Genomic DNA, 15,112 nt, shown 5'->3' on the forward strand with positions numbered 1-15,112 from the left:
TTCAATCCAATGATTGAGTAAATTTTCTCTTAGTGCATGAGAACAAATACATTCTTGCCATTACTGAAACCTGGTGGGATGAAACCCAGAAGCATTTAAAAATTTCAAAACAGACGCAATAGAAGAAGAGGTGAAGTTACACATCAACAGCTAACCCTTTTTAGAATTGCAAAAAAACCCCACTAACCCCCCCCCCCAAATCCCTCATTAAATGCACTTGGGTTATTATGAAAGGAAAACGGAATGTGGTTACCATAGGTGTAAACTCCGGATTATCCAATCAGAGGAACTAGAAGAACCTTTTGCTAATCATTTAGCTGGTTAACAGGAAGCATAAAAATAGGGGACTTTAACCATCCTGACAACTGGGAAACACCTAATCGCTGCACCTGGTGGGAGGTCGAAGAGGTGAGATACGAGAATATGAAGTTTTCTTGGCCTTAAGAGAGTCCCTTGTAGCGGTTTCTGCTGGAAGACAAGGGGACCATTCTGGGGATCCAACTGGCAAGAGTGTCAGATGTCTGGAGATGGTCTTACATGGTTCGGACATTTGGAAAACCCATATAGAGCGACTCAAATAATGACAGAACACTTGTTCCAATTAAGCACCAAGTGGGATGTCAATTTAAAAGCAATTTATTAGAGTATTGTAGCAAACAGATTTCCCTCAACCAAAGAGGAAACAGAACCGGGTTTCATTTTATACTCAACACAGTAGAAAAAGTAGAAAAGAAAAATTGATTGTATGGAAGAAATAAGATTTTTTTAAAAAAAATATAGAAAACATATATTTATAAATGTAGATCAGTCTGTTTTTAAAGCATGGAAGAAATCATCCTGTTCAGCTACAGTTATATCAGAGACGTCGACAGTAACATCCCATAATATTAAGCACCAGCACTGAAATGAGAATTGCATTACAGAAGAGAACATTCACATGAGAAATAGCATCTCATTGTAGCCAGTAAAAACATCTAGCATGTACACTTGAAAAAGTCCTTTCTTAATCAGCCTGGGAAACTCCCTTATTTGGCAACTATTTACTTTTCTTAATCTCCTCTTTACTCAACCCCCTTACTGGAATTACAATTATCATGGATATCATTATTCTGTTGCTTTGTTAGGACACTGGAAGTTTGTGCACTTGGGACAAATCCCTAGCGTGTCAATTCACAATTGGCCAAATTGGATGCAAAATTCAATTCCCGAGATACACTCTGTGACTTCTCCCACGCCCTTGAGAATTATTTGGTGTTGATGGAGGCCTCTACGCTCAGTATAGCTCTTTCCCCACTCCAGGCATTGGTAAAGTTTCTCTGTAGTGTGGATTATTTGATGCTGAATAAGTTTCCCTTTTGACTGAAGCTCTTTCCACACAACAGGCATTTATGAGGTTTTTCCCCCTATGTGAATCCTTTGATGTCTATAAAGGTTGCCCCTCTGATTGAAGCTCTTTCCACACTCCAGACATTTATGAGGTTTTTCTCCTGTGTGGATCCTCTGATGTGCATAAAGGCTGCTCCTCTCACTGAAGCTCTTTCCACACTCCAGGCATTCATGAGGTTTTTCTCCTGTGTGGATCTTTTGATGTGTATAAAGGCTGCTCCTCTGACTGAAGCTCTTTCCACACTCCAGACATTTATGAGGTTTTTCTCCTGTGTGGATCTTTTGGTGTGTATTAAGATGGCTCCTCCGCCTGAAGCTCTTTCCACACTCCAGGCATTCATGAGGTTTTTCTCCTGTATGGATCCTTTGATGTGCATAAAGGGTGCTCCTCTCACTGAAGCTCTTTCCACACTCCAGACATTTATGAGGTTTTTCTCCTGTGTGGATCTTTTGATGTCTATAAAGGTTGCTCCTCTCACTGAAGCTCTTTCCACACTCGACATTTATGAGGTTTTTCTCCTGTGTGGATCTTTTGATGTGCATAAAGGTTGCTCCTCTGACTGAAGCTCTTTCCACACTCCAGACATTTATGAGGTTTTTCTCCTGTGTGGAATTTTTGGTGTGTATTAAGATGGCTCCTCCGCCTGAAGCTGTTTCCACACTCCAGGCATTCATGAGGTTTTTCTCCTGTGTGGATCTTTTGATGTGTATAAAGGTGGCTCCTCTGACTGAAGCTCTTTCCACACTCCAGACATTTATGAGGTTTTTCTCCTGTGTGGATCTTTTGATGTGTATAAAGGCTGCTCCTCTGACTGAAGCTCTTTCCACACTCCAAACATTTATGAGGTTTTTCTCCTGTGTGGATCTTTTGATGTGTATTAAGGTGGCTCCTCTCACTGAAGCTCTTTCCACACTACATACATTTATGAGGATTTTCTCCTGAATGGACCTTTAGATGCTTTCGAAGACACTGATTTCTCTTGAAGAATTTTTCACATTCCGGGCACTGATATCTCTCTTCTTCCTCCTGGATCCTTTGGGGATTCCGGGGTCTTCCGAAGGACCCTCCGCCCTCCAGGCCCGTCTCTGCGTCTCCCCCCGTTTCCTCCTCCCCGCATCGCCCTCCAGGCAGCCGCCTTTCCCGGGCTCCCGCTTGGCTCATCCCTCCTGCAGCTCCGGAGCCCCCCGGCCTTTCCCCGCCGTCTCCCGGGGCTGCTCCGCGGGGCCCGCTCTCCTCCTCCTCTCGGGCGGCGCTTCCTTCCTTCCCTCCCCCGCCGGTCTCCTCCGTCCTCCTGCAGGGGAGAAAGAGAGGCGGGTCACGGCGGCGTCCCCCTCACCGCAGGAGAGGCCCAGGCCGAGGCCTCCCCTCCCGAGGACCCGAAGGAGACCCTCCCAGGCTGCCCCTCCGTCCCAGCAGCCTCTACTTACTTCCGGTTTCTCCGCCTCCGAAGGGAACCGCTCTTTCCGTCAGCTCTCTGGTTCCGAAAGTGAAGGCGCTCCATTTCCCAGCCCCTCCCTCCTGCGAAGCCCCGCCTCCTCCTCTCCAGGCACCGCCTCCTTGTCCTTTCCCCCGAAGGAGAGAAAGGGACCCGCCAGAATAGTTCGGTTCTCGGCCTTCCTGATGCCGTTCGACACGGTTCCTCCTGCGGCGGTGACCCCCAAGCGCCCAATTGGGCTGCAGCCTTCCCTTCGCCGCCACGTTCCTTCCTTTTATTTCATTCTCCGCGCCTGGTTCTCCGCCTCAGCAACGGTCACTCTCGGCCTACGTAGCTCCGCCCACCGAGCGCCGTCGCTGGGAGGGAGGTGCTTTCCCAGCGTCCTCTGCGCTTGCGCGTCTGTCCCCACTCTGGCCCACAGCCAGCCCCACGGACAGGCGGAGGGAGGGCGGGGCTTCGGTGGGAGGAAAGCCAGGTATCCCAAGGGGGGGGAAGAAGCGGATCCAGGAGGGGATCCCCCCACCCTTTCCTGCAGGGGGGGGAAAGGACCCCTCTTCCTCTTCCTCCCTTTGGGGCTGAGCAGGGGGAGGCCAGCCGCGGGGGGAGCTCTGGGCCCCCTGGAGAAGGAGCTGGAGAGGCTCCTGCAGTTGCTCTGCTTCGGTGGCTCCTCTGGACTGGATCCCCTAGACCGGATCCCCTTTCCCAGCGTCCTGGAAACGGAAGCCTGGCATTTTGCTCCGACTTGCAAGGCTGGGGGGGGCAACGGGCATGTTTTCCTCCTGGCTTTTACGAGCGGAGCAGATGAGTCATAGGATAATGGGGAGGGGAGCTCCCTTTCTCCTCCAGAGGACTTGTCGTTTCTGCTGCCTTTCCAGTTTTGGTCACCACAATTCCAAAACGACGCTGAAACCTTATCGAAAGTGTGCAGAGAAGAGCAGCCGAGAGGATTAAGGGGCTGGAGGCTAAAACATATGAGGAACGGTTGCATGGCTACTTTGATGGAGAGAAGGACTAGGGGTGACATGAGAGCTGACTTCCAGTATTTGAGGGGCTGCCCCAGAGAGGAGGAAGGGGGTCAAGCTATTCTCCAAAGCCCCTGAAGGCTCGACAAGGAACAACGGATGGAAACTTAATTAAGGACGAATTTCCTGACAGAACAATTAGCCAGTGGAACAGTTCAGAAGTTGTGGGGGCTCCATCAGTGGAGGCTTTCAAGAATTGACTGGACAGCTATTTGTCTGGAATGGTCTAGGCTCCTTGTGCAGGGGGTTGGACTAGAAGACCTCCAAGGTCCCTTCCAACTCTGATATTCTGTTGCTCCCTTTCTGCCGATCCCAATTCTGCAGCCCTCTGGGAGCTCCTTTCTTTCGTAATCTTGGTGTGGGGAGAAGGGGGCTGATGGTCTGCGATCGGCCCCGCCACGCTGGTTCTGGGCCAGCTTTGCAAACTCAGCAGCAGAGGAAGTTCCCAAACCCAAAATAGAAAGTCCTTTTTCCCCACCTTCTTTGAAAAGCCTCGTGACATAAAAATGAATGACTCTGAGATTCCACTTCCTTGGGCGGGCAAATCCCGATTGTGGCTGAGGGGTTGCTGTGATGATGTTTTTGAGAAACAGCCCGAAGGTCTCCTTGGCAACCTCTTTGTTGGCATCTCGAAGGTCCCCATCTCCGTTTCTGGCAAAGAAGCTCTGTGTGTGTGGAGGAATGGTCATGAGGACTAGAAGTGCCACTTTGCTTTTGCGACCCAGAGCCCAAGATTCTCAGAGTGGGCAGAATGACTGCATATTGAAAAATAGATACGCTAAAAGGCTCACCTTATTCTGCTGCGTTAAAAAGAGCCTGAAGTCAATGCTTTTCTTCCTTCTCCCCCTTTTATCCCCCGGTTTCTCCTCCTCTGCTCTCTCACTATTTTCATTTGTATTTGCATTTTACGCATTCGCATTCGCTGGCTGGGGAATTCTGGGAGTTGAAGTCCAGACATCTTCAAGTTGCTAAGGTTGGGAAACACTGATCTAGCCCTGTCTAGGGCAGGAATCCTACACCACCTTGGCTTGAAAGGGGACCCTGCTGCTCCACACCTCTCACAGCCACGAATTCCCCCTTACTTTGAGTTGGGGGTCTCCCTCCGTAAAAGACCCACCCATTCTAAAATGAAGCTTATTGTTAAGTTTCCTTATGAAATAAAAACAGAGAAAAAACAGAAGTTAGAGAAGGAAGAGAGAGAGAGACGGAGAGAAAAAAGTGGAGACTTCAAACTCTTTCCATGCAGGAAGTCCTGGAGTTACGGCAGTTCGTTTAGTGACGGCTCAAAGTTACAACAGCCCTGAAAAACGTGGTGTGGGTCTGTCCTTCCCGGGCATGACGGTGGCCTCCGTCCCCAGGGCCCTTCTTTCCTCAGCCCTTTTTGCAACCTGCTGACAGACAAAGATTCACTTAACAACCTAGGTTGTTAACTGAAGCGATTCATATAGCGGCAAGAAAACTCATAAAATGGGGCAAAGCTCACTTAACAAACGTTTCACTTAGCAACAGAAATGTTGGGCTCAACAGTGGCCGTAAGTTGAGGACTACCTGTACAGTGGCAAAGAATCCCCCCCCACTTTACACTCCCCAATATTTCAAGCCATTTCAGTAATAATAGCTAATCACTGATCGTCCGAACCTAAGTGACAGAGAGCCCCTCTCCATGGGAGACTTGAACTCGCCACCCTGCCTTGGGCCAGGCAGTCAGCCCAGCTCCTGCAGCCTCTTCTCCCCACACCTGGGAACGGCCCCACAGAGGAGCTGGGGATCCTGGGGGCTGCAGGGTGGGGCTGGGGGGGGGAAAGGGGTTGTGGTTGGGGGGGGATTGTGCCTCCCTGCCAGTCCTGGGATGCCCTGCTCACCCTCTGCCCCCGGCAGGAGCTCCGTGAGAGCAAACGCCGCCACGAGACGCGCCTGGTGGAGATCGACAACGGGCGCCAGCGGGAGTTCGAGAACAAACTGGCCGATGCGCTGCAGGACCTCCGTGGGCAGCACGAGGCCCAGGTCCGGCTCTACAAGGAGGAGCTGGAGAAGACCTATGCAGCCAAGGTAGGTCACCCGGGGGTGGTTGGGGGGAGGACTCCCGCTCCCATCCTCCCCAAGCCGGCATCCGTCTGCTGCCCCCTCCCTTTCAGGTGCTCTGGAGTGCAGGGAAGGCCCCCTGCTCCCCCTCACCGCAGCCTTGAGAGGATGGGGGGTGGGGGCACTGAGGCAGGATGGGGCCAAGCTCTCGGCCTTGGAGGGGGGGGTCCCCACTCCTGCCCTGCAGAGCAGCCTGAGCAGCCTTGAGGACTAGCCCCTTTGCCATAAGCCTCTTTCTGGCCTTTGCAGCTGGAAAACGCCAAGCAGTCGGCCGAGAGGAACAGCAGCCTGGCTGGGACGGCTCACGAGGAGCTTCAGCAGACGCGGATTCGCATCGACAGCCTCTCTGCCCAGCTCAGCCAGCTGCAGAAGCAGGTAGGGGCCCCGCGGGGGTGGAGGGGGGGCTGCTCCCACGGCCGCTCGGAAGGGCCGTCCCTTTGTGGCACCTGGTTCTGGGCCCCCCTTTGGAGGTTTGGGGGTGCTGGTGGTCCTGGACTTACAACCATTTGTTCAGTGTTTAAGAAAAAGAATAAAAATATATATAATAATAATAAATCAGCCGATGGGCAGAAGCGTCGTATGTGGAGGACTGGCTCTGGGGAGCAACGTCCCGTTGGCCACCTTACGGGCCCCCCTCCCCTCTTCCCTCCCTGGGGGAGGACATCCAGTGCCCCCCCCTTGCAATCTTTGGGGTCAAGCCCTGCGGCAGGAGGAGACTCTGCTTGCCCTCCACCCTTTTGGGTTGGGATGGAAAGGGATTGGGGATCTGGGGCAGGGGTCTGCTCCCCCCCCCTCCCGTCGAGGCCCCCACCCCTCTCTTGCCTTCCTCCCCCCCAGCTGGCAGCCAAGGAGGCGAAGCTGCGGGACCTGGAGGATTCCCTGGCCCGGGAGCGGGATACCAGCCGCCGTATCCTGGCGGAGAAGGAGCGGGAGATGGCCGAGATGAGGGCCCGAATGCAGCAGCAGCTGGACGAGTACCAGGAGCTGCTGGACATCAAGCTGGCCCTGGACATGGAGATCAACGCCTACCGCAAACTCCTGGAGGAGAGGTGGGCACCTGGGCACCCTTTGCAAGCTAGGCAGACCACCTTGGCCTGGGGGGGGGGGCTTTGCCAAGCTGGGCAGCCCCCCCCCCAGCACAGGCAGCCTGGGACCTTCAGGGGCGACCTGGAGAGTCTGCTGGGAAAAGGTCGCCCCCCTCACTGAGGAGACGGAAAGCCTTGGGGTCCAGATCTGGGGTTTGCCCGGCTGCCCCTCCTTCGGGGGGAGCGTTTGGGGGCCCTTCTGGGACAGGTGGGGCAGAGACCCTTCGGGCAGCAAGGTCCGCTTGGCCCGAGCGCTGCTTCCCCTGGCACCGAGGGTGGGCACTGCAGCCCTCCTGCCTACTGTGGGCATCCCTGGGGAAGCGGCCTCTGGCTCAGCCCCCGGCCTCTCTTTCTCCCCCCCCCAGGTTGCGCCTCTCCCCCAGCCCCTCGTCCCAGAAGAGCGGCTCCCGCATCCGGGTCTCTTCCTCTGGACAAAGCGCCACCAAGAAAAGGAAGCTGGAGGACGGCGAGAGCCGCACCAGCTTCTCCCAGCATGCCCGCACCAGCGGCCGCGTGGCTGTGGCGGAGGTGGACCTGGAGGGCAAGTTTGTCCGGCTGAGGAACAAGTCCAGCGAGGTGGGTGCTGGTGGCCGGAGGTCCAGAAGTCCTGGGCAAGGAGGGCCGGGGAAGCCGTCTGCTCCTGGAGGGGGGGCTTAGGGGGGGCGTAAAGTCACCCAGTTGACCTTTGAGCTGCAAGAGGCCCCCCAAGATCCTGTCGTGCAGCCCCCCCTCTTTTTCAGGGGGCCCCCTAAGAGTCGGATGGGATGGAAAAGGGAGGCGACGCAACAGCTGAGAACAGCAAATTCTCATCTAGTTTGAAGATGGTGCTTTTTTATTTAAATGTGTTGCCCACCCAAGATAAATGGAAGAATTTAGGGTTTAATAGCAGAGAATCCCTGCAGCTGAGAGTTGAACTCTGAGCTGAGCTGTTTCCTTGCAGACGTCTCGTGACTCAACTAGGTAACATCATCAGTGCTGGATGGAAGTGGGCTTTGGTCTCTGTTCATGAACAGCAGCCTGCCCTGCCAGGGATTCTGGGGTGGGGGGCGTCTGTCTCCTTGGTGGTTCCTTGATTGAAGTATTGTTTTCTGCTTCTTTGTCTGGGGTGAATACCTGCTTATCTGGGCGTTGCCTGCCAGAGGGGATGTGTTTGGTCTGATGAGGTCACCTAGTTGGGTCATGAAACATCTGCAAGAAAACCACCAAGCTCAGAGGGCACCCAGGACCCCACAAAGCAGGTTTTGTTGAGGCTTCATGGCTACTTTTTAGAGCTAAGTGCCCCCCCCCCCCCCCAGCCACCTGGGAGCTGGGAAAGGCGGTGGCTTCCCTCCCTCTGAGCCCATGGAGAGTCTCCTTGAGTTTGCAATGGTCACCTCCTGTGACGGTTGGAGTTTGGCTGGAGCCGAAGGCAGATTCCAGGCGCCCTTCCCTGCTTCAGAGAGAGCCGGCCTTGCTTTGTGGCCCCCCCAGTGGAATCTCTCTCTGGCTCCTGGTCAAGAGGAATGGAGAAGCTTTTTATATATAACTTCATTAAACTTTTGAAGAAGCCAGATGAAAACTAACCAGAACTACTGGAGTAGAGAGAGAAGGAAAAAGGAGAGAAGAAAAAGAGAAAGACAGGAGTGCAGAAAAAGAAGATAAAATAAATATTAAACTTCTGATTTTCTTTGACAAATGTAAATTGGCTTCTCACTCTCTGGTTGCAGCCTTCTATTTCTTTTCCCACCCTCAGAACTGCCTTCCTTTTGATTGGCACAGCCCCCTCCTCCCCCCCCAGCCTGCCTGGCATCTCTTGGGCCACCTAAGCCCCGTGAGATGCCCGCCATGCCTCCCCCTTTATGCCCCCCTTAGGACCAGTCCCTGGGAAATTGGCAGATCAAGCGCCAGAATGGAGAAGACGCACCCATTTGCTACAGGTTCCCTCCCAAGTTCACCTTGAAGGCCGGCCAGCTGGTCACGGTGAGCAGCAACGGTGGGCTTGGTGGGCAGGAATGGTTGGGAGCCCCCCCGTCCCTCTGGTGCCCATGCCAGCCGTGGGGAGGTACTCTGCAAGGGTCATCAACGCAGTGGTTCCCAAACTTGGCAACATTAAGACTTGTGGACTTCAACTCTGCTGGCTGGAGAATTCTGGGAGTTGAAGTCCACAAGTCTTAAAGTTGCCAAGTTTGGGAACCACAGTCTTACGGGATACAAATCTATTAAATTACAAATCTATTAAATCTATTAAACTCTTCTCTTCCTTCCCCTGCAAGATCTGGGCTGCGGGCGCAGGGGTGTCCCACAACCCCCCCCACGGACATGGTCTGGAAGAACCAAAGCTCCTGGGGGTCCGGCGACAGCTTACGCACAGCACTGCTGACCTCCAGCGGGGAGGTAAGGCGGCTGGGATTCGGGGGTTGGGTGGGCGCACAGCCCCACGGCGTCTTCGTTGTGTGGGTGGGCAAAGGGGGTCAACCTTGGTGCCGGAAAGGGGACAGAGCATTATGGAATTAATTAATTCAATTAACCTAACTCTGGATTGCGGAATTAACGCCCCTGTCCAGAGTAACTCTGGGTGGCTTATAAATACAATAAAAACAGAGCTAGAAAAACAGTGAGAAATATAGGAGGAGTTATAATTAACAAAAAAAAAATGGACTATTCTGGCTGCATAACTGTAAAAAGGCTGGGGGTGGGTGGGCTACGCTCCTCTTTGCCCCTCTGGGTTTCCTCTTTCCCTGATCAGGGGGATTCAGGCTCCCCCCCCTAATTTTGTTGCCTAAAAATGCCCCTCCCCCCTAAATCAATTCTGGAAATCCAGATACGGAGCCTTGGTGACTCTCTCAATTCCTGTTTAATTTGGAGACAATTCAGAGCATGCAAAAACAATTACAGCTCTGTGTGTGTGTGTGACACATAGGACCCAAGGGGTTAATGAGTTGGGGGGGTGGGGTGCCAATGGAGGCATCCTGGCCCTTTTCTTGGGGGTGCCAGGACGGAAGGCGCTTTCCCCTCCTGGCTTGGCTGAGGGGGGGTCCTGGGTTGAAGGCCCTGTCTTCCTGGCTCTTTCCCTCCCAAATCCTGCTGAGATGGGCTGGACCAGAAACAGCCCCCTCATTCCTCCCTCCCTGCAGGAGGTGGCCATGCGGAAGCTGGTGCGCACGGTTGTTGTCAATGATGACGATGAAGAGGATGACGAGGATGGCGCCCACGGCCACCACCACCACGTGAGTTTTGGGGGGAGGCGGAGGGCCCCCCGAGGGCTGGCTTCCATGGGGAACAAGCACAACTCAGCAGCCATCCGGGGGTGGTGGTGGTGGTGGGGTGTTTCCCAAAAGCAAAGGGCTCTGGCTGTGGGGCCAGGACTCCCCCGGGAGAAATTTTGGGGTTTTGTGTGACCGTGTTGTGCCCAGGATTTCTTCCGTCTGTTTGTCTGCAACGGAGATTAAGAGTCCGTTCAGAGGCCCCCAGTGACAGTGAAGGCAAGCAGACAGCCGAACTCAGCCTCAGTTTTAACAATAGTTTTCATTATTCTCAGGTGTAGAAACTGAAATATTTATACCAAGAAAGGAGAATCTTTTGTAGCTCAGAGCTGACACGAGGGATCCTGGGGGGCTCCCCGAGTTTGCCCTTTTTCTTGCAGACGTTTGAAGGAAGCTCCGGCAGCACCAAGGACCCCTGAAATCCTTGCCTGCCTCTCCTTCTTTTAAACAAAAGGGCCAAATAAATGGAGTAAAGCCAGTCCTTATTTATTGTTCATTTCATGGACTAAACTGACCGGCCATCCGTGTCACAGACTCTGTGTGGAGTGGGTGGAAATGAGCAGATCTGGGGAATCACAGGGTGGAACCTTCCCCAGCATTCACGGCTACTGAAAGGAAATACAAAACAAAGGCCTCTTAATCAAAGCCTGAAATGGGAAGAATGGAAGCTTTTTGCTTCTCAACAACATTTCAAGCTCTTTCTACACTTACAAAATCATCCTAATCATCCAAAATAAAAAAAGATTCATATTTTCTTCCAGCTTCGAGCAAAAAGCTCAGCAGCGATTTCCAACTCGAAACCAAATTAGAGACATTCTTTAAGTCAGTTTTGCCATTTTCCACCCCACCCACTGGACACACAACTACACAAACGCCCAAGATTGTTTAAAGATGATTGTTTGGACAAAGGGGGTAGGATGCAAAACGCCACGTGCCAATACAGAAAGCGCAGCACGCACAAAGCGCCCCCCCCCCGCACGTGGGGAGGGAAAGTGGGCGGGGCAAAGGGTGGGGGGGCTCCATGGAGGGCAAGGAGCGCTGCTGCCCCCACCCCGCCCGCCTTGCTCCCCATTTCAAGCAGCCTGAATGTTGGGAGGGTCCCCCGGGCACTTCCCACAGGCGGCCACTAGAGGGCAGGCGTTCCCCGGGCTTCCTTCGGAGGGGCGCCGCAAAAGCTGCCTCCAAAGATGGAGGGAAAAGGGGGGGGAGTCCGGGAGGCCCCCAAATCTGGAAGCGGCTGCCGGGGGGATCCTGGGAGTTGAAGTCCACCCATCGGGAAGGCTGCCCGCCAGAGCCTCGTCCCACCGGCGCTTCTCTCCACTCCGGCCACAGGAGCCTCGCAGCCCCCCCCCCCCCGGGGTCCGGCCAGGACGGGGAGGGGGAGTCAGCGTTCCCTCTAAGCTGCGCCCGTGAGCGGCCGCGCAAGTAACAAAGAAACACTGGGCACAAGTTTCAAAGTGCAGCGCAGTGTTTTTTAATGTCTTTAAATGTGACTGGAAATATCCCCTTTCCCTCCTTTCTGAACTCTGATTTCTGATTGGTGAAATCAAGGAAAACTCTGCCCGGAGACCGATGACGCTGCAGAAGGGAGAATTCCCATTGGTTCCTCACGTGTCTACTCAATTCTTTACCCAACTGCGCATGCGAGACACACACACACACACACACACATATACAGAGAGAGAGAAAACGCATGGACTTCCTCTTCCCAAAGACGTTCCTGAAGCCTTGGGGGGGGGGCAGAAATGGCCTCCCCGCCCTCCTAGATGCCCCCTGGAAGTCAGAGACAGATCATGTCCGAACTTGCAGGTGGCCCTTTGGGGGCGTTTCTTGCCCTCTGCAGCCTCCGGGGGCTTCCCTGGAGCCACGCCCGGCTTCTCCGGGAGGCCGTGGGTGCTTCCGGAGACGGTGGTGGTGAGCCTCGGGGCTCCCGGGCGGCCGATGTGCGCAGGGCGCTTGGCTGGTTCCAGCTGCAGAATGTCAGAAATCTCCCCGTTCTGCCAGGCGGCTGCCAAAGGGAAGGGAGGGTTAGGGCGCTTCTCCCAACAGCCCAGGGCCGGCTCCTCTGCCTTCCTCTGCGGTTGGGAGAGCGCTGCGCCCCTTTCAGTCTCCCTGGGGGCCGCCAGGGCTGCTGCGGCTGGAGACGAGCGCTGCTGGGGAGAAGTCAGCAGGAGGGAGGGGGAGGAGAAGGGAAACTTCTGCTCGGGACGCCTTTTCCCTCCTCGCCCCCGGATCTCCCCCCGGCAGCGCTCGCCCCGCGCGGCAGCAAAGGGTCCGCGTGTCACGGGGGCTGCCTGGCACCGATCAGCTGAGAGGCTGGCAAAGAAGCGGCTCTCGGAGGAAGAAGGCGGGAATGCTGGCTGGCATTCGCTTCCCTTCCTGTTCTTCTGGCATTCCTTCCCTTCCTGTAGCCCTGGCCCCACCTACACTGTAGGCTCTCCGGCTTGGGGAGGGGAGGGGTTGGACTACATGACCTCTAAGGTCTCTTCCAACTCTGATTCATTTAACAACCGTGTTACCAATTTAAAAACTTGTGATTCACTTAACAACTGCATTACTAATTTAAAAACTGCAGTGATTCACTTAACAACCCTGTTACTAATTTATAAATTAGTGATTCACTTAACATGCGTGTTACTAATTTAAAAACTGCAATGATTCACTTAACAACCCTGTTACTAATTTAAAAACTAGTGATTCACTTAACAACCATGTTACTAATTTAAAAACTAGTGATTCACTTAACAACCGTGTTACTAATTTATAAATTAGTGATTCACTTAACAACTGTGTTACTAATTTAAAAACTGCAATGATTCACTTAATAACCATGTTACTAATTTAAAAACTGCAATGATTCACTTAACAATCGTGTTTCTACTTGCAATCCACTCTGCCACGTGGCGACTCAGCTGAGAAGATAAAGGTAGAGGAAGTGCAGGGGTGGGCAGGCCCCCTTGCTAGAGCTACCAGTTCGCCCAAACCAGTCCGAACCGGTAGGATCCTACTCCTGCAATGGTGGGATCCGAATAATTTAATAACTGGTTCTCTGCCCTAATGACCCTCTGGGTAGGTGGGGCTTGCTGGTCATGTGACTGGGTGGGCTTGGCCAATCAAGGTCACTCATGTCGATGGGCACTTCGCCTTAGCTGTTACAAGGGAATAAGGGTGAGCCGGAGAGGCAGTTTCTGTAAGCAGGACAGTAAAGATCAGGCTAGAAACAACAGCAGAATGTTTCCTTCCTGCCTTCCTTACAGATTAGCCCTGTAAAGTGGGAAAAAACAAAAGGAGATTTTCCCCAACAACCGGGGCTCCAAACTGCTTAGAAGGTTAACAACCGGTTCTCCCGAATAGATGCGAACTGGCTGAATCCCACCACTGCACCCCTGTATACAACAGAACAGAAAACACCAACCTGGTACCAAGGGGAAGATGGAACTTGGGGACATTCCCTCTGCAGCCCTTCCCCACCCCAAACTCTGTCCTCCCACCCCAGTTGCTCATGCAGGGACAGCCCCCATCCAGGAAGTCCAGAGCAGTTAATCATCCTCCACAAAGGACATGAAAGTGTGGGATGTCGTAGAAGACACAACAGATCCCAGGAAATGCCATCGGGCCACTCAGTATTTAGTAGATTGGAAATATCTCCCAATAATAAGTTACTGTGCTTTTCCTAACCACAAAATGTGTTCAGTAAACAGGACAAGATAACCTTTGTTATTCCAAGCCGTTTACAGGCGCCTACGTACAAGATAGATAGGAAGCCATCTGCTCAGACAAAAGGCACCACAAAAGCCAAATAAGAGATGGATGCCTCTCAAGAAATTCTCAAGTTGACCCTTTGGAGTATGGGATGACGAAAGAAACGACATAAATGAATGAGCAGGAGGGGGAGAGTTTCTTAGGAGTAGAGTGTATAAAATGCATTGTTTGAATGCTATTCTTTGCTCTCCTTGTACTCCATCCACTTGAGAGGACACTTGGAGGCCACCTTTGCAAACGCTTTTTATTTTTCTATAAATAAACCTTTTTGAATTGTGAACCGGGCTTGTCTCTGTGTTTGAGGATTTCATAATTGGGTTTTTACATCACAGGTTTGCATCCCCTCCTGTGCTGAGATGGCCCTCCTGATCACCAACTTACTAAAGACTAAGGTGGTGGATAAGCCAAAACCTATCCAACCATTAAAATGGACCATGGGATGCCAAACCCACTTCAACCACCTTCATCTCTTTATCTCACCACTGGAGAAAGCAAAACCGAAGCTCCTGGGAGTTGAGAGTTATCGCCTTGAACATCTAATAGTCAAAGTCCCACATGGGGTTCAGGAGATTATGGAAGCGAAGGGAGCCTTTTGGATGACTGGGGGCCGCCAAGCCAAGTATCGGACTATCCTGCTTGACTCCCCAGACATACAATTAGAGGTGTGCGATACCCTCAATCCAGCTACACTCTTGCCCCAGGTGGATACTGAATTGCATCAGGATTGCGTAAAGAGTCTGTATATGATAGTAAACCCAATCTTAGTGCTCAGCCTCTCCCAAATGCTGACTGTGAATGGTTTACAGGTGGTGGTAGCTTTATGATGGAAGGTCTGAGAAAGGCGGGATATGCAGTGGTCCCACTGTGGGAAGTTATAGAAGCCGAATCACTACCAGTAAAGACTTCTGCTCAGCTGGCTGAGCTGGTGGCTTTAACTAGAGCCTTACAGCTGGCTGTAGGACTAACAGTAAATATTTACACAGATAGCAAACATGTCTTTGGAGCCTTGCACACCCATGGAGCTTTATGGAAGGAAAGAGGATTGTTAAATGCAAAGGGGTCAACTATTAAGTATGGTCCACAAATTTTAGAATTGT

General features: G+C 52.7%; 2 pseudogenes; one reads left to right on the top strand and one right to left on the bottom strand.

Moving 5' to 3' along the window:
• Positions 1-601: 601 nt before the first annotated feature.
• Positions 602-15,112, bottom strand: part of LOC116520274 — a 36,907-nt pseudogene continuing 22,396 nt past the window's right edge.
• On the top strand, positions 4,351-14,993 carry LOC116519871 (annotated as a pseudogene).

This window comes from Thamnophis elegans, chromosome 17 (assembly GCF_009769535.1).
Source record: "Thamnophis elegans isolate rThaEle1 chromosome 17, rThaEle1.pri, whole genome shotgun sequence".
Classification (NCBI taxonomy): Eukaryota; Metazoa; Chordata; class Lepidosauria; order Squamata; family Colubridae; genus Thamnophis; species Thamnophis elegans.